A 26,775-nucleotide genomic window follows, 5' to 3' on the forward strand; every position below is an offset into this window, starting at 1 on the left:
TAATAGAGAACAAACAATGTATTTACCTTAACAGTCATAATATATATAGTAGTTCATAATGTCCAGTATTACAAATTATCAAAACTCCGCCATCTCTCTCCCCACATCCACCACTGCTGGCGGCTCACCTCCAACTGCGCAACGCTACGCGCTGTTCACATCCAGCTGCCCAACACTACAATGGCAGACAACAATGCAAACTAGCCACAGACTGCACACAGCACAGCCAGTGATTTTCATACAGAGCGCTACGTAACGTTGCCAATAAGAAAACATGAACAGTCTACTTACACGCTTTACAACGTTACGACTGGATACTTAATCGACGTTGTGTAAAGCAGCACACCATTAATACTGTTTTCGAAAATTACAAAACTGTGTTTCCTGCTCATCTGTATTAACTTACATTTTTCTACATCCAAAGCAAAATGTCGTTCAAAACACCAAATACAGCTTGTGAGTCATCTTACATTTAGTCATTGATGACACTTTCCCGTAAATTGCGGCGTCAGCGCAGACTAGCAGACTGCTGCTCACCCTGTGTGTCAGATCGTTTATGAATATAGTAAACAGGAGCGATTCTGTCACATTTGCCTGGAGCACTCCTAGCGATAGCCTTTTCATTGGCGTATGCTCGCTGTCCACGACAACCTACTGGATGTTACTAAAGATTCATACGTTTGTAAAAAGATTATGCGCGAAGCATACAACAACTACCACTTTAGCAAAAGATCTGGCAGAGAACGCGAGAAAATTCTGGTCCTACGTAATATCGCTAAGCGGGTCTAAGCCTTCCATTCAGTCGCTAGTTGACCAGTCTTGTGTGCTAACTGAAAATTGCGGAACGAAAGCTGAAGTTTTAAATTTAACGTTGAAGAAATCGTTCACGCATAGCGACATTTGAGCATCGGCAAGACTCCCGTATGGACGATATAGTAATAAGCATCCCTGCCGTAGAGAAACAACTGAAAGATTTTAAAAAAATGTTCAAATGTGTGTGAAATCTTATGGGACTTAACTGGTAAGGTCATCAGTCCCTAAGATTACACACTACTTAACGTAAATTATCCTAAGGACAAACACATACACCCATGCCCGAGGGAGGACACGAACCTCCGCCGGGACCAACTGAAAGATTTGAAAGCAAATAAACCACTAAGTCCGGATGGAATCCCATCTCGATTTTACAAAGAGTACTCTACTACAGTGGCCCCGTACCTAGCTTCCATTTACCGTCAGTCTCTCTCCTAGCGACTGGAAAAAACCGCAGGTAACACCAGTATATAAGAGGGTAAAAGAAGGGACCTGCAAAATTACAGACCAATATGTCCAACTTCTGTTTGCTGCAGAATCTTTGAACATATTCTCAGTTCGAATATCCAAATGGTTCAAATGGCTCTGAGCACTATGGGACTTAACATCTATGGTCATCAGTCCCCTAGAACTTAGAACTACTTAAACGTAACTAACCTAAGGACATCACACACATCCATGCCCGAGGCAGGATTCGAACCTGCGACCGTAGCGGTCGCGCGGTTCCAGACTGAAGCGCCTAGACTCGCTCGGCTACAACGGCCAGCCTATGGTGGACGTGTACGGATATGGAGGCAGCCTCATGAATCCATGGACCCTGCATGTGAGCAGGGGTCTGTTCAAGCTGGTGGAGGCTCTGTAATGGTGTGTGTGTGTGGGGGGGGGGGGAGGGGGCAGTTGGAGTGATACGACTCTGACAGGTGACACGTAGGTAAGCATCCTGTCTGATCACCTGCATCCATTCATGTCCATTGTGCATTCCAGCGGACTTGGGTAATTCAAACAGGACAATGCGACACGCCACACGTCGAGCCGGCCGAAGTGGGAGAGCGGTTATAGGCGTTACAGTCTGGAACCGCGCGACCGTTACGGTCGCAGGTTCGACTCCTGCCTCGGGCATGGATGTGTGCGATGTCCTTAAGTTATTTAGGTTAAAGTAGTTCGAAGTTCTAGGGGAGTGATGGCCTCAGCAGTGAAGTACCATAGTGCCCAGAGCCATTTGACCCATTTTTGAGCCCATACGTCGAGAATTGCTACAGAGTGGCTTCGGGAACACTCTTCTGAGTTTAAACACTTCCGCTGGCCACCAAAATTCCCCATACATGAACATATTGAGCGTATCTGGGATGCCTTGCAGAGTGCTGTTCGAAGATATCTCCACCCCCTCGTACTCTTACGGGTTTATGGAGAGCCCTGCAGGATTCTTTGTGTCAGTTCCCTCCAGCACTGCTTCAGACATTAGTCGAGTCCGTGCTACGTAATGTTGCGGCACTTCGGCGTGCTCGAGGGGGCCCTGCACGGTATTAGACAGGTGTACCAGTTTCTTTGGCTCTTAAGTGTAACAAATCTCGGGACTGAGAATCCAACGCTCACGAATCAGCATGGAAAAGAAGGCATCGCTCTTGCGAAACTCAGCTTGCCCTTTTCTCACATGATGTACCGGGTGATCAAAAAGTCAGTATAAATTTGAAAACTTAATAAACCACGGAATAGTGTAGATAGAGAGGTAAAAATTGACACACATGCTTGAATGACATGGGGTTTTATTAGAACAAAAAAAAAAAGTATTGCTAGACGCGTGAAAGATCTCTTGCGCGCATCGTTTGGTGATGATCGTGTGCTCAGCCGCCACTTTCGTCATGCTCGGCCTCCCAGGTTCCCAGACCTCAGTCCGTGCGATTATTGGCTTTGGGGTTACCTGAAGTCGCAAGTGTATCGTGATCGACCGACATCTCTAGTGGTGCTGAAAGACAACATCCGACACCAACACCTCACCATAACTCCGGCCATGCTTTACAGTTATTCCTCGGCTACAGCTATTGTTGAGAAATGATGGTGGACATATTGAGCATTTCCTGTAAAGAACATCATCTTTGCTTTGTCTTACTTTGTTATGCTAATTATTGCTATTCTGATCAGATGAAGCGCCTTCTGTCGGACATTTTTTGAACGTTTGTATTTTTTTAGTTCTAATAAAACCCCATGTCATTCCAAGCATGTGTGTCAATTTTTACCTCTCTATCTACATTATTCCGTGGTTTATTAAGTTTTCAAATTTATACTGACTTTTTGATCACCCGGTACTACGAACTATGGATGAAGCTCAACAGGCAGACTCAATATTTGTAGATTTCCGGAAAGCATTTGACACGGTGCCCACTGCAGGCCGTTAATGAAGGTACGAGCATATGGAGAAAGTTCACAGACATGTGAGTGGCTCGAGTACTTCTTAGTAACAGAACCCCACTGTTGTCCTCGACGGCGAATTTTCGTCACAGACAAGGGTATCGTGAGGAGTGCCCCAGGGAAGTGTGATAGGACTGCTGTTGTTCTCTATACAGGGTGTTACAAAAAGGTACGGCCAAACTTTCAGGAAACATTCCTCACACACAAAGAAAGAAGATATGTTATGTGGAAATGTGTCCGGAAACGCTTAATTTCCATGTTAGAGCTCATTTTAGTTTTGTCAGTATGTACTGTACTTCCTCGATTCACCACCAGTTGTCCCAATTGAAGGAAGGTAATGTTGACTTCGGTGCTTGTGTTGACATGCGACTCATTGCTGTACAGTACTAGCACCAAGCACATCAGTACGTAGCATCAACAGGTTGGTGTTCATCACGAACGTGGTTTTGCAGTCAGTACAATGTTTACAAATGCGGAGTTGGCAGATGCCCATTTGATGTATGGATTAGCACGGGGAAATAGCCGTGGCGCGGTACGTTTGTACCGAGACAGATTTCCAGAACGAAGGTGTCCCGACAGGAAGACGTTCGAAGCAATTGATCGGCGTCTTAGGGAGCACGGAACATTCCAGCCTATGACTCGCGACTGGGGAAGACCTAGAACGACGAGGACACCTGCAATGGACGAGGCAATTCTTCGTGCAGTTGACGATAACCCTAATGTGAGCGTCAGAGAAGTTGCTGCTGTATAAGGTAACGTTGAGCACGTCACTGTGTGGAGAGTGATACGGGAGAACCAGTTGTTTCCGTACCATGTACAGCGTGTGCAGGCACTATCAGCAGCTGATTGGCCTCCACGGGAACACTTCTGCGAGTGGTTCATCCAACAATGTATCAATCCTCATTTCAGTGGAAATGTTCTCTTTACGGATGAGGCTTCATTCCAACGTGATCAAATACTAAATTTTCACAATCACATGTGTGGGCTGACGAGAATCCGCACGCAATTGTGCAATCACGTCGTCAACACAGATTTTCTGTGAACGTTTGGGCAGGCATTGTTGGTGATGTCTTGATTGGGCCCCACGTTCTTCCACCTACGCTCAATGGAGCACGTTATCATGATTTCATACGGGATACTCTACCTGTGCTGCTAGAACATGTGCCTTTACAATTACGACACAACATGTGGTTCATGCACGATGGAGCTCCTGCACATTCCAGTCGAAGTGTTCGTACGCTTCTCAACAACAGATTCGGTGACCGATGGATTGGTAGAGGAGGACCACTTCCATGGCCTCCACGCTCTCCTGACCTCAACCCTCTCGACTTTAATTTATGGGGCATTTGAAAGTTCTTGTCTACGCAACCCCGGTACCAAATGTAGAGACTCTTCGTGCTCGTATTGTGGACGGCTGTGATGCAATACGCCATTCTCCAGGGCTGCATCAGCGCATCAGGGATTCCATGCGACGGAGGGTGGATGCATGTATCCTCGCTAAAGGAGGACATTTTGAACATTTCCTGTAACAAAGTGTTTGAAGTCACGCTGGTACGTTCTGTTGCTGTGTGTTTCCATTCCATGATTAATGTGATTTGAAGAGAAGTAATAAAATGAGCTCTAACATGGAAATTAAGCGTTTCCAGACACATGTCCACATAACATATTTTCTTTCTTTGTGTGTGAGGAATGTTTCCTGAGAGTTTGGCCGTACCTTTTTGTAACACCCTGTATACATAAGTGATTTGGCGGACAGGATGGGCAGCAACCTGCGGTTGTGCGTGGACTGTGTCCGGCCAGAACTCTCGCTAGTGTCGTCAGTCACCGAGCGCGGCGCCACCGTGCATCCTGGGGCGGCCCTAGTTTCGCCGTCCTTGCCCAGAGCCGTGTAAACTGGGCGACGGCAGATAACGCCATCCCCCGGGACGACTATCTGATGCTGGCCACCGCAGCCGCCGACACGTGTCTTACGTAACGCCGCGGGATACAGGAGCACGGGGGAAAAAAAGACACTCGCTTTCTCGAGAGAACAACAGAAACAAGCGGCCGCTCGCTTGAGTTTCCAAGCCACCTTCCAGATACGCCTCTGAGACACGTACTGCGCATAAGTGGTCTGCAGATAACAGCGATTAAAGTACAGATAATCACTGCCGTCATACACACTACATTAAACGCGCCTGACAAATCGTTATAAAAAGATATGCAAGTGGAGAATGACGTTACGTTGTTAAAGCGCACAATCAGATTCTCTGAGGAGGACCTACAGTTGATCAACACGTGGTGCGGAAACATCAGCTGACCCTGAAATATGGAGACGTAATCTATACATAAATAAGCAATGACTCCCGCCGTTGATTACATCATACTAAGTTATCAGTGAAATCCCTCATAGCCGTCAAATACCGCTTGAGTTGAGCGAACCCTCAAATATGGGTTGACGTGAGCGATCACATAATGTGAGGGGAAATTAGATATTTGATTCATTTGAAGAATCCTTTTGGGGTGCAATTTATCCCTTAAGGAAGTCATTTAAAAGCTCTTGGAATACTATTCGCCATTTTAAGGCGCTTATCAGCCGGGATTAACGAAAATAAGAGGGAGAGAGAGAGAGAGAAAGAAAGAGAGAGAGAGAGAGAGAGAGAGAGAGAGAGAAGATTCTAAGACAAGCTACGCGACTGCTTACAAACATTCTAAATAATCTGCAATGGTAGGCACTAAAGGAAGACGTAGAGTGTCGCGTAAAAGCTTACTATTAAAATTCCCACTATATACTTTCCAAGAAACGCTATGGAACATACTACTTACTCTCGCAAACATCTCTCGCAACGACTCCGATGATAAAATTAGAAAAATTCTAGGCTATACGGAAGAGCGCCGGCAATGTTACCTCATGCCACTTGCAAGTAAGACACAAAGCAAGTGAAATGATAGTGGGACATCATACAGTGGACTTAGCGGTGAATACGTAGATTTAATCAAGCATGTAATGGAAGAGCTGATGTTAGCCAAGGCTATGCTGGGAGTGTGAAGACTTTCGTACTGTTAAGTCTTGCTGGTTACCAGCGCTGCTGCTGTCTTGTAGGTCAAAAAATGCGTGTGAAATCTTATGGGACTTAACTGCTAAGGTCATCAGTCCCTAAGCTTACACACTACTTAACCTAAATTATCCTAAGGGCGAACACACACACCCATGCCCGAGGGAGGACTCGAACCTCCGCCGGTATCAGCCGCACTCCATGAGTGCAGCGCCTAAGACCGCTCGGCTAATCCCGCGCGGCTCTTGTGGGTCAAAGAGCAACGGGAAAAATCTAGGAAAATTTGAGAACTAAGATAAGTTATTAACCAAATTGGACAACTTATCAGTGAATATCAAGTGAGACTAAACAAAGAAAAGTCTATCCTATGTGCGTGTGTGTGTGTGCGTGTGTGTGTGTGTGTGTGTGTGTCTGTGTGTGTGTATGCGCGCGTGTGTGTGGTTGTGTGGTGGGTGGTTGGGCGGTGAGGGGTGAATAACGACTTAAAATTGTGAAAAACACGGTTAGATAAGTAAAAGACTTATATACAGGGTGTTACAAAAAGATACGGCCAAACTTTCAGGAAACATTCCTCACACACAAAGAAAGAAAATATGTTATGTGGACATGTGTCCGGAAACGCTTACTTTCCATGTTAGAGCTCATTTTATTACTTCTCTTCAAATCACATTAATCATGGAATGGAAACACACAGCAACAGAACGTACCAGCGTGACTTCAAACACTTTGTTACAGGAAATGTTCAAAATGTCTTCCGTTAGCGAGGATACATGGATCCACCCTCCGTCGCATGGAATCCCTGATGCGCTGATGCAGGCCTGGAGAATGGCGTATTGTATCACAGCCGTCCACAATACGAGCACGAAGAGTCTCTACATTTGGTACCGGGGTTGCGTAGACAAGAGCTTCCAAATGCCCCCATAAATGAAAGTCAAGAGGGTTGAGGTCAGGAGAGCGTGGAGGCCATGGAAGTGGGTCGCCTCTACCAATCCATCGGTCACCGAATCTGTTGTTAAGAAGCGTACGAACACTTCGACTGAAATGTGCAGGAGTTCCATCGTACATGAACCACATGTTGTGTCGTACTTGTAAAGGCGCATGTTCTAGCAGCACAGGTAGAGTTGTTGTTATTGTTGTGGTCTTCAGTCCTGAGACTGGTTTGATGCAGCTCTCCATGCTACTCTATCCTGTGCAAGCTTCTTCATCTCCCAGTGCCTACTGCAACCTACATCCTTCTGAATCTGCTTAGTATATTCATCTCTTGGTCTCCCCCTACGATTTTTACCCTCCACGCTGCCCTCCAATACTAAATTGGTGATCCCTTGATGCCTCAGAACATGTCCTACCAACCGATCCCTTCTTCTGGTCAAGTTGTGCCACAAACTTCTCTTCTCCCCAATCCTATTCAATACTTCCTCATTAGTTATGTAATCTACCCATCTAATCTTCAGCATTCTTCTGTAGCATCACATTTCAAAAGCTTCTATTCTCTTCTTGTCCAAACTATTTACCGTCCATGTTTCACTTCCATACATGGCTACACTCCATACAAATACTTTCAGAAATGACTTCCTGACACTTAAATCTATACTCGATATTCTCTTCTTCAGAAACGCTTTCCTTGCCATTGCCAGTCTACATTTTATATCCTCTCTACTTCGACCATCATCAGTTATTTTGCTCCCCAAATAGCAAAACTCCTTTATTACTTTAAGTGTCTCATTTCCTAATCTAATACCCTCAACATCACCCGACTTAATTCGACTACATTCCATTATCCTCGTTTTGCTTTTGTTGATGTTCATCTTATATTCTCCCTTCAAGACACCATCCATTCCGTTCAACTGCTCTTCCAAGTCCTTTGCTGTCTCTGATAGAATTACAATGTCATCGGCGAACCTCAAAGTTTTTATTTCTTGTCCATGGATTTTAATACCTACTCCGAATCTTTCTTTTGTTTCCTTTAGTGCTTGCTCAATATACAGATTGAATAACATCGGGGAGAGGCTACAACCCTGTCTCACTCCCTTCCCAACCACTGCTTCCCTTTCATGCCCCTCGACTCTTATAACTGCCATCTGGTTTCTGTACAAATTGTAAATAGCCTTTCGCTCCCTGTATTTTATCCCTGCCACCTTTAGAATTTGAAAGAGAGTATTCCAGTCAACATCGTCAAAAGCTTTCTCTAAGTCTACAAATGCTAGAAACGTAGGTTTGCCTTTCCTTAATCTTTCTTCTAAGATAAGTCGTAAGGTCAGTATTGCCTCACGTGTTCCAGTATTTCTACGGAATCCAAACTGATCTTCCCCGAGGTCGGCTTCTACTAGTTTTTCCATTCGTCTGTAAAGAATTCGTGTTAGTATTTTGCAGCTGTGGCTTATTAAACTGATTGTTCGGTAATTTTCACATCTGTCAACACCTGCTTTCTTTGGGATCGGAATTATTATATTCTTCCTGAAGTCTGAGGGTATTTCGCCTGTTTCATACATCTTGCTCACCAGATGGTAGAGTTTTGTCAGGACTGGCTCTCCCAAGGCCGTCAGTAGTTCCAATGGAATGTTGTCTACTCCGGGGGCCTTGTTTCGACTCATGTCTTTCAGTGTTTTGTCAAACTCTTCATGCAGTATCGTATCTCCCATTTCATCTTCATCTACATCCTCTTCCATTTCCATAAAATTGTCCTCAAGCACATCGCCCTTGTATAGACCCTCTATATACTCCTTCCACCTTTCTGCTTTCCCTTCTTTGCTTAGAACTGGGTTTCCCTCTAAGCTCTTGATGTTCATAGAAGTGGTTCTCTTATCTCCAAAGGTCTCTTTAATTTTCCTGTAGGCAGTATCTATCTTACCCCTAGTGAGATAAGCCTCTACATCCTTACATTTGTCCTCCAGCCATGCCTGCTTAGCCATTTTGCACTTCCTGTCGATCTCATTTTTGAGACGTTTGTATTCCTTTTTGCCTGCTTCATTTACTGCATTTTTATATTTTCTCCTCTCATCAATTAAATTCAATATTTCTTCTGTTACCCAAGGATTTCTACTATCCCTCGTCTTTTTACCTACTTGATCCTCTGCTGCCTTCACTACTTCATCCCTCAAAGCTACCCATTCTTCTTCTACTATATTTCTTTCCCCCATTCCTGTCAATTGTTCCCTTATGCTCTCCCTGAAACTCTGTACAACCTCTGGTTCTTTCAGTTTATTCAGGTCCCATCTCCTTAAATTCCCACCTTTTTGCAGTTTCTTCAGTTTTAATCTACAGGTCATAACCAATAGATTGTAGTCAGAGTCCACATCTGCCCCTGGAAATGCCTTACAATTTAAAACCTGGTTCCTAAATCTCTGTCTTACCATTATATAATCTATCTGATACCTTTTAGTATCTCCAGGGTTCTTCCATGTATACAACCTTCTATCATGATTCTTAAACCAAGTGTTAGCTATGGTTAAGTTGTGCTCTGTGCAAAATTCTACCAGGCGGCTTCCTCTTTCATTTCTTAGCCCCAATCCATATTCACCTACTACGTTTCCTTCTCTCCCTTTTCCTACACTCGAATTCCAGTCACCCATGACTATTAAATTTTCGTCTCCCTTCACTATCTGAATAATTTCTTTTATTTCATCATACATTTCTTCAATTTCTTCGTCATCTGCAGAGCTAGTTGGCATATAGTAGTTGGCTACTGTAGTAGGTGTGGGCTTCGTATCTATCTTGGCTACTTATAATGCGTTCACTATGTTTTTTTTAGTAGCTTACCCGCATTCCTATTTTCAGAGTATCCCGTATGAAATCATGGTGGTGAATCGAGGAAGTGCAGTACATACTGACGAATCTAAAATGAGCTCTAACATGGAAATTAAGCGTTTCCGGACACATGTCCACATAACATCTTTTCTTTATTTGTGTGTGAGGAATGTTTCTTGAAAGTTTGGCCGTACCTTTTTGTAACACCCTGTATAGCCGTCCTCAGACTTTCGATGTTGGAGCCCATTACTTTCGCGAAGCCATCGATATAGATCCATCTCATCTTTTGCCGCCCTTTTCTCCTTGCGCCTTCGATCTTCCCCAGAATTAACATCTTTTCTAGTGAATCATGTCTCATACGTGCCCAAAGCAGGTCAGCTTTTGTTTCTGAATCAGAGATTCCAAGCAGCTGTCTGGTTTTTTTCGCTGTAAGACTGACCTGTTCGATCTCTTTGTGATCCATGAAACTCCAAGAATTTTCAGCCAACGCCACAATTCTAAGGTGCCTATTCTACTCCGTTCAGCCTGTCTTATGCTACATTTGCACCATCCATCTATAGATCTGTAGATCACAACTGGGAGGACCGGACCTTTGTTGCTCAATTTATGTCTTTATCTCGTATAACATTGTCAAGGTTGGACATTGTCTTTCTTCCAAGTAACAAGCGTCTCCTGGTTTCGTGTCTGCATTCGTCATCAGCAGAAATCTGGAAACCGAGACAAATGTACATAGAATCTACCTTTATTGTTTCTCCTCCTGCAAACCATGAAGTGACAGGTGTAGTTACCATAATTTTTCGTTTTCTTCAAAATCAGCATTAGATCAGTGTTTGCTACTTCTTCTTTCACCTTCAGTAAGAAGATCCTTAACTTTTCTTCACTTTCTGCCGTCAGTGTGGTATCATCTGCATGTCTAAGGTTATTTGTATTTGTCCCAGCTATTTTAATTCCTGTTTCTTTCTTCATCTGACACGTCATTCCACATAAAGTGCCCTGCGTACTAACTGAATGAATAAGGTGCTAATCTTTCTCAATCTCTGCACATTTTGTTGCTCGCTATATTAATAAACAAGATAGCCGAATCAGGGATAACGTCTCAAGCAGACTGGGCCTGGAGAAACGTTTATTAAACAAAAGACATCTGTCTCTTTACCGAGCGAGGTGGCGCAGTGGTTAGCACACTGGACTCGCATTCGGGAGGACGACGGTTCAATCCCGTCTCCGGCCATCCTGATTTAGGTTTTCCGTGATTTCCCTAAATCGCTTCAGGCAAATGCCGGGATGGTTCCTTTCAAAGGGCACGGCCGATTTCCTTCCCCATCCTTCCCTCACCCGAGCTTGCGCTCCGTCTCTAATGACCTCGTTGTCGACGGGACGTTAAACACTAATATCCTCCTCCTCCTCCATCTGTCTCTTTATGAAGATGTTTAGCGGTACACGTGGAGCACAGTGCTGCGGTAACGTTGCCGGCGCTCTTCCGTATAGGCTAGAATTTTTCTAATTTTATCATCAGAGCCGTTGCGAGAGATGTTTGCGAGAATAAGTGGTATGATTCATAGTGTTTCTTGGAAAGTATTTAGTGGGAATTTTAATACACTACTGGCCATTAAAATTGCTACACCAAGAAGAAATGCAGATGATAAACGGGTATTCATTGGACAAATATATTATACTAGACCTGACATGTGATTACATTTTCACGCAATTTGGGTGCATAGATCCTGAGAAATCAGTACCCAGAACAACCACCTAAGGCCGTAATAACGGCCTTAATACGCTCTGGGCATTGAGTCAAAAAGAGCTTGGATGGCGTGTACAGGTACAGCTGCCCATGCTTCAACACGATACCACAGTTCGTCAAGAGTAGTGACTGGCGTATTGTGACGAGCCAGATACTAGGCCACCACTGACCAGACGTTTTCACTTGCTGAGAGATCTGGAGGATGTGCTGGCCAGGGCAGCAGTCGAACATTTTCTGTACCGAGAAAGACCCGTACATGACCTGCAACATGCTGAAATGTAGGGTTTCGCAGGGATGGAAAGAAGGGTAGAGGCACGGGTCGTAACACATCTGAAATGTAACGTCTACTGTTCAAAGTGCCGTCAATGCGAACAAGAGGTGACCGAGACGTGTAACCAATGGCACCCCATACCGTCACCCCGGGTGATACGCCAGTACGGCGATGACGAATACACGCTTCCAAAGTGCGTTCACCGCGATGTCGCCAAACACGGATGCGACCATCATGATGCTGTAAACATAACCTGAATTCATCCGAAAAAAATGACGTTTTGCCATTCGTGCACCCAGATTCGTCGTTGAGTACACCATCGCAGGCGCTCCTGTCTGTGATGCAGCGTCAAGGGTAACCGCAGCCATGTCTCCGAGCTGATGGTCCATGCTGCTGCAAACGTCGTCGAACTGTTCATGTTGATGGTTGTTGTCTTGCAAACGTCCCCATCTGTTGACTCAGGGATCGGGACGTGACTGCACGATCCGTTACAGCCATGCGGATAAGATGCCTGTCATCTCGACTGCTAGTGATACGAGGCCGTTGGGATCCAGCACGGCGTTCCGTATTACCCTCCTGAACCCACCGATTCCATACTCCGCTAAAAGTCATTGGATCTCGACCAACGCGAGCAGCGATGTCGCGATACGATAAACAGCAATCTCGATAGGCTACAACCCGACCTTTATCAAAGTCGGAAACGTGATGGTACGCATTTCTCCTCCTTACACGAGGCATTACAACAACGTTTCACCAGGAAATGACGGTCAACTGCTGTTTGTGTATGAGAAATCGGTTGGAAACTTTCCTCATGTCAGCACGTTGTAGGTGTCGCCACCGGCGCCAACCTTGTGTGAATGCTCTAAAAAGCTAATAATTTGCATATCACAACATCTTCTTCCTGTCAGTTAAATTTCGCTTCTGTAGCACGTCATCTTCGTGGTGTAGCAATTTTAATGGCCAGTAGTGTAGTAAGCTTTCACGCGACATTCTATGTCTTCCTTCAGTGTAACATTAAGTAACAGGTAGAATGCAAAGTGAGAACGCGATGGAAAGAATGAACTGCGAATGATAGAGGGTATTACAAGAAGAAATACGTCAGCTGGAAATGTACTGACGCCTTGAGGAATGTTTAACTTGACATCGAAAGGCAGTATGGTTGACAGATGGATTAGAACGGTTGATCACTATGATGTCTAGCTGGCTTTCTACTGGCCATTGTTGATTAAAGAGGAGATAAAAATTGTTTCCTCAACGGTTTCGTGCAGCAGCTATTTCACATACCTCCAGATGAAGAAATCCAGACACGTGAGGTCATCTCGGCCGATCCACTGATTCCCAACGATGGCTCTCATATTATTTCACACAGCAATTCTGAAATGTGTTGGCGCACCATTGTGCTGAGAGTATATCCTTTTTCTAACTTTCAAACATACGTCCTCCAACAATTCTGGCAACACATGTTCCACGAAGGTGTGGTATCCCTGTCCGTTGAGGCGGGGTGGAAGTTTAGGGCTATTACAAATGATTGAAGCGATTTCATAAATTCACTGTAGCGCCATTCATTGACATATGGTCACGACACACTACAGATACGTAGAAAAACTCATAAAGTTTTGTTCGGCTGAAGCCGCACTTCAGGTTTCTGCCGCCAGAGCGCTCGAGAGCGATGTGAGACAAAATGGCGACAGGAGCCGAGAAAGCGTATGTCGTGCTTGAAATGCACTCACATCAGTCAGTCATAACAGTGCAACGACACTTCAGGACGAAGTTCAACAAAGATCCACCAACTGCTAACTCCATTCGGCGATGGTATACGCAGTTTAAAGCTTCTGGATGCCTCTGTAAAGGGAAATCAACGGGTCGGCTTGCAGTGAGCGAAGAAACGGTTGAACGCGTGCGGGCAAGTTTCACGCCTAGCCCGCGGAAGTCGACGAATATAGCAAGCAGGGAGCTAAACTTACCACAGCCGACGGTTTGGAAAATCTTACGGAAAAGGCTAAAGCAGAAGCCTTACCGTTTACAATTGCTACAAGCCCTGACACCCGATGGCAAAGTCAAACGCTTTGAATTTTCGGCGCGGTTGCAAGACTCATGGAAGAGGATGCGTTCAGTGCAAAACTTGTTTTCAGTGATGAAGCAACATTTGTTCTTAATGGTGAAGTGAACAGACACAATGTGCGAATCTGGGCGGTAGAGAATCCTCAAGTATTCGTGCAGCAAATTCGCAATTCACCAAAAGTTAACGTGTTTTGTGCAATCTCACGGTTTAAAATTTACGGCCCCTTTTTCTTCTGCGAAAAAAACGTTACAGGACACGTGTATCTGGACATGCTGGAAAATTGGCTCATGCCAGAACTGGAGACCGACAGCGCCGACTTCATCTTTCAACAGGATGGTGCTCCACCGCACTTCCATCATGATGTTCGGCATTTCTTAAACAGGAGATTGGAAAACCGATGGATCGGTCGTGGTGGAGATCATGATCAGCAATTCATGTCATGGCCTCCACGCTCTCCCGACTTAACCCCATGCGATTTCTTTCTGTGGGGTTATGTGAAAGATTCAGTGTTTAAACCTCCTCTACCAAGAAACGTGCCAGAACTGCGAGCTCGCATCAACGATGCTTTCGAACTCATTGATGGGGACATGCTGCGCCGAGTGTGGGAGGAACTTGATTATCGGTTTGATGACTGCCGAATCACTAAAGAGGCACATGTCGAACATTTGTGAATGCCTAAAAAAACTTTTTGAGTTTTTGTATGTGTGTGCACAGCATTGTGAAAGTATCTCAAATAATAAAGTTTTTGTAGAGCTGTGAAATCGCTTCCATCATTTGTAATAGCCCTGTATGTATGGTCCAATCAACACATCACGGAGAATGCCGGCCCATATATTGACACGGAATCGCTGTTGGTGAGCACGAGGTCGAGTAACTCGTGAATTCACTTGTGTCCGAATATGCGATTTATATATATTTGAATGCCCGTACACGGTCTCAGACAGCGACACTGTCACAACAACTTACGTTAGCACTACTAACAAAATATGTCGTAATGTTACAAGTTGACTTCGGAGACCATATGTTCATTGCCGAAGTAGACTTGCTTTGCCGTTCTCTACCTCCTATATTAATTTGAACGAATAGTTTCGGAACACCCTGTATACCCTACCAGGCCTACTAACAAGGGAAAAAGGGAAACATTCCATCGCACCCCCCCCCCCCTAAGATTTTGTGATAAGATGACACAGTGGATAGGCCGCTAAATACTGAACGCAGATCAAGCATGAAAACAGGAGGAAGCTATACTAATATACGAAAAGAAAAGCAAAATAGAAACAGTGAACTGCCCAGTCTCAAGAAGTGCAATATTTATCGAAATTTAGCGGCTGCGGCGTCGTGGTTAAGTTGTTACGGTATTACACCGCAAAGCGGACGAACCGTGTTCAGGGCTCCCTAGTGTCACTTTTTTTATACATTTTTTTCGCAACATCTACATCTACATCTACATGATTACTCTGCAATTCACATTTAAGTGCTTAGAAGAGGGTTCATCGAACCACAATCATACTTTCTCTCTGCCATCCACTCCCGAACAGCGCGCGGGAAAACGAACACCTAAACCTTTCTGTTCGAGCTCTGATTTCTCTTATTTTATTTTGATGATCATTCCTACCTATGTAGGTTAGGATCAGCAAAATATTTTCGCATTCGGAAGAGAAAGTTGGTGACTGAAATTTCGTAAATACATAGATCTCGCCGCGACGAAAAACGTCTTTGCTTTAATGACTTCCATCCCAACTCGTGTATCATATCTGCCACACTCTCTCCCCTATTACGTGATAATACAAAACGAGCTGCCCTTTTTTGCACCCTTTCGATGTCCTCCGTCAATCCCACCTGGTAAGGATCCCACACCGCGCAGCAATATTCTAACAGAGGACGAACGAGTGTAGTGTAAGCTGTCTCTTTAGTGGACTTGTTGCATCTTCTAAGTGTCCTGCCAATGAAACGCAACCTTTGGCTCGCCTTCCCCACAATATTATCTATGTGGTCTTTCCAACTGAAGTTGTTCGTAATTTTAACACCCAGGTACTTAGTTGACTTGACAGCCTTGAGAATTGTACTATTTATCGAGTAATCGAATTCCAATGGATTTCTTTTGGAACTCATGTGGATCACCTCACACTTTTCGTTATTTAGCGTCAACTGCCACCTGCCACACCATACAGCAATCTTTTCTAAATCGCTTTGCAACTGATACTGGTCTTCGGATAACCTTACTAGACGGTAAATACAGCATCATCTGCAAACAACCTAAGAGAACTGCTCAGATTGTCACCCGGGTCATTTATATAGATCAGGAACAGCAGAGGTCCCAGGACGCTTCCCTGGGGAACACCTGATATCACTTCAGTTTTATTCGATGATTTGCCGTCTATTACTACGAACTGCGACCTTCCTGACAGGAAATCACGAATCCAGTCGCACAACTGAGACTATACCCCATAGGCCTGCAGCTTGATTAGAAGTCGCTTGTGAGGAACGGTGTCAAAAGCTTTCCGGAAATCTAGAAATACGGAATCAAGATCCCCTGTCGATAGCGGCCATTATGAACTGTCCGTCCGGTCATTGAAACGTCTGTTCTCTTTCTGTAGTCTTGGCAGTTGTCATACTATACATTGGATACAGAATACAAGTCATGTGGTTAGAATACGTTACGTCGCAAGTAAAAGTGATGAATAGTGAAAGCAAGCAAAATATCACATAGACGTCTCACAGAAATGAAAAAAAAATAAATAAATAAACGAGTGTGAACTATGTTACAACAAAGGAAGTCAAGAACGGAACACAACTTCAAAAACGTTAAAAACATGCGTTTTAACAGAGCACAGAGGAACTGTGTGATTATGAAACTGTTGCGTTCATTTGTTGCAGCTTATGTGACAAACTATTACATTTTCATTATTTCCATGGGAGTGATCACATTCACATTCATACAGCCGGGCGCAGTGGCCGTGCGGTTCTAGGCGCTGCAGTCTGGAACCGTCGACCGCTACGGTCGCAGGTTCGAATGCTGCCTCGGGCATGGATGTGTGTGATGTCCTTAGGTTAGTTAGGTTTAATTAGTTCTAAGTTCTAGGCGACTGATGACCTCAGAAGTTAAGTCGCATAGTGCTCTGAGCCATTTGAACCATTTTCGAACCATTCATACAAACACCTAAATCGGGCATGGAGGCATATCTCACCCACTTACCAGGTGTACAAATTAGGTGCGTCGACAAGAGATTCCTATGATATGACACACTATTGTCACTAAAGCTGTGTGTGACACACCATATGTGTTTTACGGCGGAGGATTTGGTTGACTTGTCGCCTTGTCATCAAACGTTTGCGGTTCCCATTCGACAGCCACTTCCTTTCGTCTACTAATAGAGTAGTTCTGCAGAACCAACTGTCATTATACGTCCATTCCTTACACTTCGCTGTTGGAATCGGATGTTACATCAAGACACAGACACAAATTTGAATACGGCGAACAGCGAAAAAAAAAAAAAAAAAGAAAAGAAAAGAAAAGAAAAGAGTTGGCAGCAGGAAGGTTTTGGCAGTCCAACATTATGATCACTTTTTTGGTGCTTTGTTGATAGCATTTTGTTCGTCGTATTTGTTAGGGGAGGACGTCCCATGACGTTTGTTCAAGTTCATCGTTGATCCATTCACTCAGTTTCTTGTTGTTACAGAGAGCAGCTAGCCTTCTTACCGAACACGCTGAGCTAGCCTGCTTTTTTTTCAGGTCAGTACACCTTCTTTTTGTTTTCATGCTTGATCTGTGTTCAGTTCTGACGTGCTGTCTATCGGGCCCTCTTACCAATAAATTTGAGGAGGATGCGATGAGAAATTTCCCTTGTTAGCATGAACAGCACTAACGCCCCGGTAGCCATTCTACCTGACACAAATAACTGCAACTCTAATCATTTGAAACCTCATTGATGGTATGTAGGTGGAGGCGTACGTGATTGCGGGTTGCTGTTGACATCCTACCATGTCTTCTGCGTGTTTCAATTTGTTGTTAGGGATATTGTTCTCAAAACTGTGTTTCAGGTATAGATCCTTTGTACAGCGTATTTCAGACTCTAGGGGTGAATGATCACATCTTGTGGAACAACTTCTGTTAGTGACGAAGTGTTCATTGCTGTATCCTGGTGACACTAGGTGTCCTTTTGTACCGGTTATGCCGCTGAATGGTGGCAGAGCGTAGGCGCTCTGTGGCGAGCGTATGCGTTATGTATTGCCTATAATCCAGGCATCTGCTCCGCGTGAAAGGTCATCCCAGAAAAATTAAAGTCCTTAATGTGCTTCCAAAATATCTTTGTAGGCTTTGAGCCACCCATTATTAAGGTTTTCTTGTTGAAAATCACTATCGATTTACTGGGATAGTTAGTATATACTCTGCTAATTCGGCGAAATCTCGTTATCCGAGATCCAGTAAAGGACGCCGAACTTCGCTGGGAAGGGTTGGCCACCATTTTCTCACCATTGTTCCCAACTACGTGACCTATCACCCCAAGACGTTTGCTGCAAAGACTCTGAAATACTCTGTATATTTTCTCCACCTTGCAGCCATCCCTTCTCTGCGTAGTACAAGCTCTCCGTCTGAGCTCTTAACATGCATACAGCTGCTCCCCTTTTCTCCAAGGCTCCTTTCATTTACCTTTAGGAGGCATCTACGTTTCCCATGCTTCTACAGCCCTGCATGTCTCGTCTATCTTCTTGCTTTATCATTTTGCGTTTTCTTTCAGTCTCATATTTTAGACGCCTACATTCGTTTTTGACGGCTCCATTTGCTGCATTTTGGTTGTCCATAGATAGCAGTGTCACACCAAAGTTGGCAACGCGAATCGATACCACAGACATTAGAGACGGTTCGCTGCAATATCTAATATCAAGTGGGAGGCACTCCAGAAGACCACGCTTCCCTCTCAGCTTCGGAGCGCCCTCACACTGAGGCCAAAATAGTGTCCACCGTGCAAGAGCTCTGCCCAGTCTAAAGTAACCAACATCGTCGTGTAGAACAGTGACAGTTAAGAACTCGAATAGCGATAACAAAACCAGTGGCTAAAATTGAATCTACGTTGTTTATTCTTTTTCACACATGCTATCAATTTCGATCAGGCCCCAAGTGTAATCTGCCATCCATAACCGTTTTCATGTGCAATAAACACAGTCGTACACAGCGAGGCAAAATTAACTGGACTCCGTACCTTCCATGGTAATAACAAGCCCAGAATGGTCTGACCACGCTGATCATGCTGGGCTTGTTATTGCCATGGAAGGTACGGAGTCCAGTTAATTTTGCCTCGCTGTTACGACTGTGTTCATTGCACATGAAAACGATTTTGGATGGCAGATTATTCTTGGAGCCTGAAGAAGGCACCATTTGGCGCTGAAGCTGGTAGCATGTATTAAAAAGAATAAACGACGTAGATTCAAATACAGCCGCTCGTTTTGTTATCATGATTCAAGTACTTCGTGTCCACCTGCAGCCCAACCTTCCTTGATGTATTATCAAGGTGACAGTTAATGTTTCTGAAGTACTTTCGTAAATGTTCCATTTTTCGCTCCAAGAGTGCAGTTTGTCAACCTGTGCGTCAATTGATGCTTTGCTAGTCAATGACAGTTGTAAATTATGCAGAATTACAGCAGTCTTGTGGCAAATAAGTGTATCAAAATTAAGTAATTTTTTATTCATTTAAGTAGTAAAGTGCACTAATATTTCACATGTTACAGTTTGATGAGCCTTTCCCCAGAGCAATCAAAGAACCAAAAGCCGGACGAAATTAGTTTTGTCTGGTCACAACATTAGTATTTTATCCCTTCGTCACTTAGATTCCAGCACCCTTTGAGCAATTTAAAGTGTTGTTCAATTATGGACCTTTATTGTTAAATGTATATCTTGTAGAAACTGTAACTGTTTGGCGTTGCTAGACTATTTTATTCACTGTGTAGAAGTAATAAACGCTTCAGATAACTTTAAATTTTGTGGATACGAAAAATTATCGGAGAAAATTGCCTGCTTTTCTCGCGGGGGAATGTGTACAGGAAAGGAGATTGCCGGCAGGGAGAAAGACACCAACAGCGACAGGTGAGCTACAAAGACAAACAACAATTGTTGTACATCAGTGGCAAAATGTTGTGGAAAGTGAAATAAGTAACAAGCATTTGAGAATGCTATTGTATTCGTATTGTGCTACCACGAATCCCATATTGCAGATGTATGAGAGGCGACCAGCACAATGATGTATTTGGCCTGCAGGAGGTTGGCCAACATCTGTTAGACGGAGGGCAGTGTTTTAGTGTCCACAATACAAAACACTGTGACCAGAAAGCTTATTGTAAATAGTCGACGGATCTATTTTAAAAGCGATGGGATATTTAATTAAACACAAATTCAAATGGGCATGTAACACATGTTATTCAATTTCGTATAAAGTAGTACTACAAATTAATTGGTGACTGCATAGTAAAAAGCAGTACTGGTAACGAAAAATATGGCTCGAAGCACTATGGGACTTAACAGCTGAGTCATCAGTCCCCTAAACTTAGAACTACTTAAACCTAAGGACATCACACACATCCATGCCCGAGGCAGGATTCGAACCTGCGACCATAGCAGCAGCGCGGTTCCGGACTGAAGCAACTAGAACCGCTCGGCCGCGGCGGCCGGCTACTGATAACCGCCACACAGTTTTCTTCCATTTTGTTTTTGACCTTTTAAAAATTGTCATATGGTGTTACTTTTTATTTGTGCTACGTTATTCGGTTTTTGAGTATTTTTCACACTGTGTGTTGTCTACTTGTAACACATGCTAATGCTTATTTGAATGATCTGACTTGAACTCATCTGCGATGAGAAAATGCGGAGCGCAAATATTAGAAACATCTCGCTTACTGCAAAAGTACTAATTTTATTATTATTAACAATAAAGTGGGAACGCATCCATTACAAGTCTGCACCTGTATTGATCCTTCTTACCGAGTCTCTAAAAGCGTGCAAGATTGTGAAATAGCGAAATTCTTTCTTCTCTGTGTTGACTTTACAGTCATCTCAAATCGATTTCACTAACAGACGGAAGAGAAACTGAGACAACTATGCAGAGGTAATTGGCAGTTACGTGGCTGATATTGCCTTTCTGTAAATCGCATGAAGCAGTTGAATGCAGTCGAATTGAAAATGGCTGTGCGGGAAGCTGAATAATTCAAGTCGTCGGGGTGTAACTAAATTCTCTTTACAGACTTTGAGAAGAGTTCCGTTACACCAAAACAAGAAAAATCTCTATTAAACATGGACTCTAAAACTCGTACTTTAAAAGCCATAAGCTCTTGCTCACCTTGGCTACTGCGAAACACATCTCTTGCATTGGACAAGTGCTCATAACTCTTAAGGTATTCATTTTAGAGTCCATGTTTACTGGACGTTTTTTTCCTTGTTTTGATCTATACTGCATCCTCCCAGAACATGAAAAGCAAAGAGCCTGCAGCAGCAGAGATGTGTTTCATGATGTGGAAGATGAACAAGTGCTCACAGCTCTTAAAGTATACGTTGTAGAGCACCTGTGTACTAAATATTTTTTCTTGTTTTGGTGTAAGGAACGTGTCGTCAAAGTCTGTGTAGGGAATTTAGTTACACCCTATAAATTTCAAATGTTTGAGCAGATTCTGCGGAAAACCACTCATTTCTTCTTAATTTTGAGCATCTTTATATAACAACGTATCTAAAACTCGTGGATTCTCATCTTTTCCGATTTTCCTTCAGTCTGGTAGTCATTTACAGGCGATGGTGAGCTCCAAATGCTTATTCACAAAAAATTCTTCCTAACTTAAGGCCTTTGTTTGATGCCAGCAGACGTCTTTTGGAGAGGAGTGCTCCTTTCTCCAGCGTCAGTCTTCTTCTTGCTTCCTCCCAGCTTTATTTTGCTTCCAGCGTAAGATAGTGTATTTCCGTCGTCTACTACGTGATACTGGTTTTGACGTTAAGTTTGTCGCTAATGTCATTTCTGCTGCTCCTTAACTCTTTGATATCCTTTCCTCATATAATTTTAATACTACTTGACATTTGTTCTATTTCATTCAATGTTTCTTCAGTACGCAGCTTAAACGGCAGGAGAGATTAACTGTACGTCTGTCTTACGCCCTTTTTTAATATGAGCACTTTTTCTTTGGTCTTCGATTGCTGTTGTTCCTTCTTGGTTCTTGAACGCATTGTAAATTATCCGACTCTATCTACAGAGTCCACCTACCTATTTTTATGAGGACTTCAAACATTTTGTATCACTTTGCTTATAAATGAAATCATTCCTTCAAAGTTTCAAAAGTGAATACGGTTAAATAGATCATGTAGCTAACTGGTTAGACACCTTTTCCTTTATTAAGTAACGTTACAGGAAACACTACTATGTTGCTCATTATTTTATATTTTGTATCTAACATAAAGACGAACTTTCATGAAGTTCCTTGCTAGCTTTTTCTGTCTTCCTTTTCTTTTCGAAGGACTATAAATTCACAATAGTTATTTAATTGGTTAGTTACGTGATCCATATATCATTTGTATGATTATTTCATCGAAATGATGTGGAACGAGTCAGTTCACAGGATATGTCTATATGATATGTGTTAACATTAATGAACACCTTTTTTGACTGACCTCGGAATCGGCCAGGATTTGAGACGGTTTCTGTACCAGTAATACGTTATCTCCATAAAGTAACGCAGCTTCTTTTCTGTAACACCGACTCGCACACGTGATTTCACTTCGAGTGCACTTGAAAGCGAGACAACAAACAGGTGAGAAGACTCTGGGAGAGGCCAGATGTGTGTTACCACGTGTGCTTGGGATTCCACAAAGGGAAATCTGTGACGACGCATCCCGTGATATTTCGGAGAGAGAAAGAGTTTGGGAATAGTACTGTAGTAGTACGTCAGCCAGACTTGAGGTCTTCTAAATTCTGTGTCGTGAAACACTACCGAAAGTGAACTATACGTCAATTACAGTTTACTGTTTATCTCATTCAAAATAAGTCACAGAATTTTAGTTGTGGAACGCTTTACTCATTGTTATAATAATATTCTTCTAGAATTTACTCACAAAAATTGAGCATCCTCACGCAGTCACGCATTTGGCGCCGAATGAGGTGGCACCGTGTCAAAATACTTGACTCGCATCTGAATGGACGGCGGTTCAAATCCCCGTCCTAGCAATCAGATCTATCGGGTTTTCAGTGATTTTTCTAAATTACGATTTCCTTCCCCATCCTTCCGGAATTCGAAGAGCTGCTTCGTCTCTAACACCCTCATCGTCGACGGGATCGCAGACTATAATTTTCCTTCTTTTTTTGTATTTGGTCATTCTCAATTGTTACACACTGGAACTGCATTTCTGATTTTCTGTGTTTTTTCCTAAATCAGTTGAGGCTGTTGCTGGTAAGGTTCCATTGTAAGGATCATGTGAAAAATCCTAGTTTGGAAAGACAAGTGCAGTGCACACCAAGCAAGGTTGTGTCCAGTGATATGCAGATGATGGAACGCTTGAAATGTGTTCGTCTAGTGCTTATATAAGAGTCAATGTGCACACCAAAAGAGTAGCCGACATAAAAACCACTGATGATGGGTGATATGACGGGGTGAAACATGTTTTGTTAAAGCATTTAGTTAAAAAGATGGACAATATTTATTATTATCTGCATACTAAACATAAATAACAGTTTTATTTACCTGCCCGGAATCGCAAACATTTCACAAATGAGCGTTTTCCGATTAATATATAATCCATTTCAAGATTTATCCTGTTTGAACAGTAGTTTACTATGTAGGAGCTACAAATAGTTTCTGCATGCTAACAACAGCATTTCCGTGAAGCGGAGCTATGGATATAGCTGATATTATAAGACATACGATCGAGGTAAATGATAGTACAGGGTGTCAGGCCCAGAGGTACACAAAAATATTTGTTTATGTTTCAGTACCTAGTAAGGTTTATAACTTTATGGTTTATAACTTTATTTGTTCAGCGTTGTACAAAGGAGCTCAAACATTTTTATGCATGTTGGTACACTTCAATGTGGGCTCCCTCCGTAGCCTGACAGGTATCGAAACTATACTCTTTGCCACATGTCCATAAGTATGCCAGGAGTTATGGCCTGTGCTGCGGCGTAGAACCGTTGTTTCAAATATACCAGATCTCGAACTCTAGTTCTGTAAACAATGTTGTTGATAAACCTCATGCAATGGAATCCAGCGGAGTCAGATTGGGAGACCAAGGAGCCAGGTAATGGGACACCCTCTTCCCACCCAACGCTCAGGAAACGTCTCATGGGGAAATGTGGTAACATCCCCATGACAGTGAGAGGGCACGGCGTGGGATAGGGGTGGGGAGGCAGGGGGGGGGGGCACCATCCTGCTGGAAAATGACATCGCGAGCATCTGTGGAACTGCATAGTTCACCAGCATGTCGAGATAGGTGTAACCCTGTCACTGGCGCGCATGCGCCATGCGTCTCAGCGCTGTTCATTAAATGAGAGGATCACATCATGGAGAGGGTTTCTATCGATTGCGTATTTACCAACAACATAAAATGTCAAGTTGTTTCGTTATAAGGATTTGTTTGTGTAAACCTCTAGCCCGGACACCCTGTGTAATGCAGTAGGTGCCTACGGCATACTAATTAAATGAATATACAGTTTAATTAACGCTGAGAGGTTAAATGTACTAAGTGCAACTGTAACTGATTAAGGTTGTTATCTACGCATATAAGACTAATGCTGAATGTACAAACGCAACGGACGTATAATGAATATGCATCTAGCTACAGTGCATACCTGAGACAGCGGTACTAATTTAGTGTTTTTTAAACATACATGCTCACACGGGTAACGTTTCCGACTGCATAAGACCATCCTACTATTTTTTCTACAGTACTGTAGCTAATCACACTTAAACTATTCTTAGCCTTGTAAAGTTAGCGTATGGTTACCACTAACGCGTGATCTTGATTGCAGTGCACTTTATACTGGAACAGAAAGCTTAAAGGAAACCATACTGTGCGATACCTTGTAACCAATAACCGTGCAATGAATTAACTTGGTTTTGACCACATGATTACCAAAACATTCGTATCTTCTAGTGCAGACCACCTGGCCATAACTCACTGTACATAATCGTTTAATATTACGAAAGAAAGTATGTCAGGTTACCTTCCATTCAGAAGGCTGTTGCACGCAGGGACCGTTATATTGACTTGTAAATAATAGATTTTAGCTATCAGTCGTCCTTTCGAAATTTTATTGGCAGATCTAGATTTCAGCTAGTAACTAGCCATTCTCAATGCACTATCATTTTTGTCAATGCATTGATCGAAAATGATACTGCATTGCGAATGGCTAGTTTCTAGTTCAGATCTCTATCTGCCAATAAAATTTCAAAAGGACGACTGATAGCTGAAATCTATTACTTACAAGAAAGTATGTGTCAATAGAAAACGAAACAAAGCTGCGGACATAGGCGACACGTGATGAACAAATGCGGAAAAAATCAATAAAGGCCAATAAAATACAATAGGAGTGCATAATATGCACGCAGCTACGTATATACTCTAAATACTTTAAACTGGAGGCACACGTGTTCATCACGTCTCGGAAATTCTTCGGCCCAGGATGAAGCATTCGCGACCAACGGAAATCTCAAACTAAAAGTCACAAAGTCTGTTTCCACTTACATTGTGTTGAAACGGCCCCTTTGAAAAACTATGAATGACAGTGCTGGAAAAACTCTTACGTTATTTGATACAGAAACAGTTGAGTAATACGCAACGCACTCAGACAGTTCTCTCTTTACTTATTCTGATCATCACCAAACTGACACACAATATTTTTAGCGCAACGCAATCTGACTTTCAATAACCCTTACCTTTCATGAATCACTTACTTCACAAAAATCTTCGTTACTCGAACCACGGCAATACAGCGAGTGCCAATACTGCCAGCTAAATAAAAGATTCTAACTACTGAAGGCAGTAACTACTGATAGGCATACTAAGCAAATGAAAGATTTCGATAGAGAACAAACAATGTATTTACCATAATAGCCTTCAAAAGTCATAATATATAAACAATTTTCTGACATCCAATTAAACAAATTTCCTTTTTCTGACGGACACACGTCTAGATCGGCCGCTCAAAAGTCTCGTATCTCTCCCCCCACATCCACCACTGTTGGCGGCTGACCCTCAGCTGCCCAACGCTACGCGCTGTTCACATTCGACAGCCCAACACTACAATAGCGAATAGACGTGGCCACTGTTTCTATGTGTTCGATACATTGTATCGATACGTGGAACTGTTTCAGTGCTTCGGAACGGCTACGGTTCACTGTTTCGAAACAGTGATGTTTCATTCCACCCCTGTCTCGGATAACTGGGCCAGATTCGGTCTCGAGCCAGACACAGAAACTGTATCGTTGTTTCAAAATAAGGCTGTTTCAGTCCACCAGTGCTTGGAACGGACTAATTGTATCGAAACAGTGATGTTTCATTCCCCTCTGTGTCGGACGAGATTCGGGCTCGGCACAGGTACTGAAACACATTTAACATACCACTTCATGAAACACTTTCAAGAGTGTCGAAATCTTTTTGACAAGCAATAGCATGAAGCTTAAGATATCCGAAAATAAAGCTTCGTTTCTAGCTGACTGTCCTGTTTCGAAATGGCGTAAC

The sequence above is a fragment of the Schistocerca cancellata genome, chromosome 7 (genome assembly GCF_023864275.1).
Source record: "Schistocerca cancellata isolate TAMUIC-IGC-003103 chromosome 7, iqSchCanc2.1, whole genome shotgun sequence".
Taxonomy (NCBI): domain Eukaryota; kingdom Metazoa; phylum Arthropoda; class Insecta; order Orthoptera; family Acrididae; genus Schistocerca; species Schistocerca cancellata.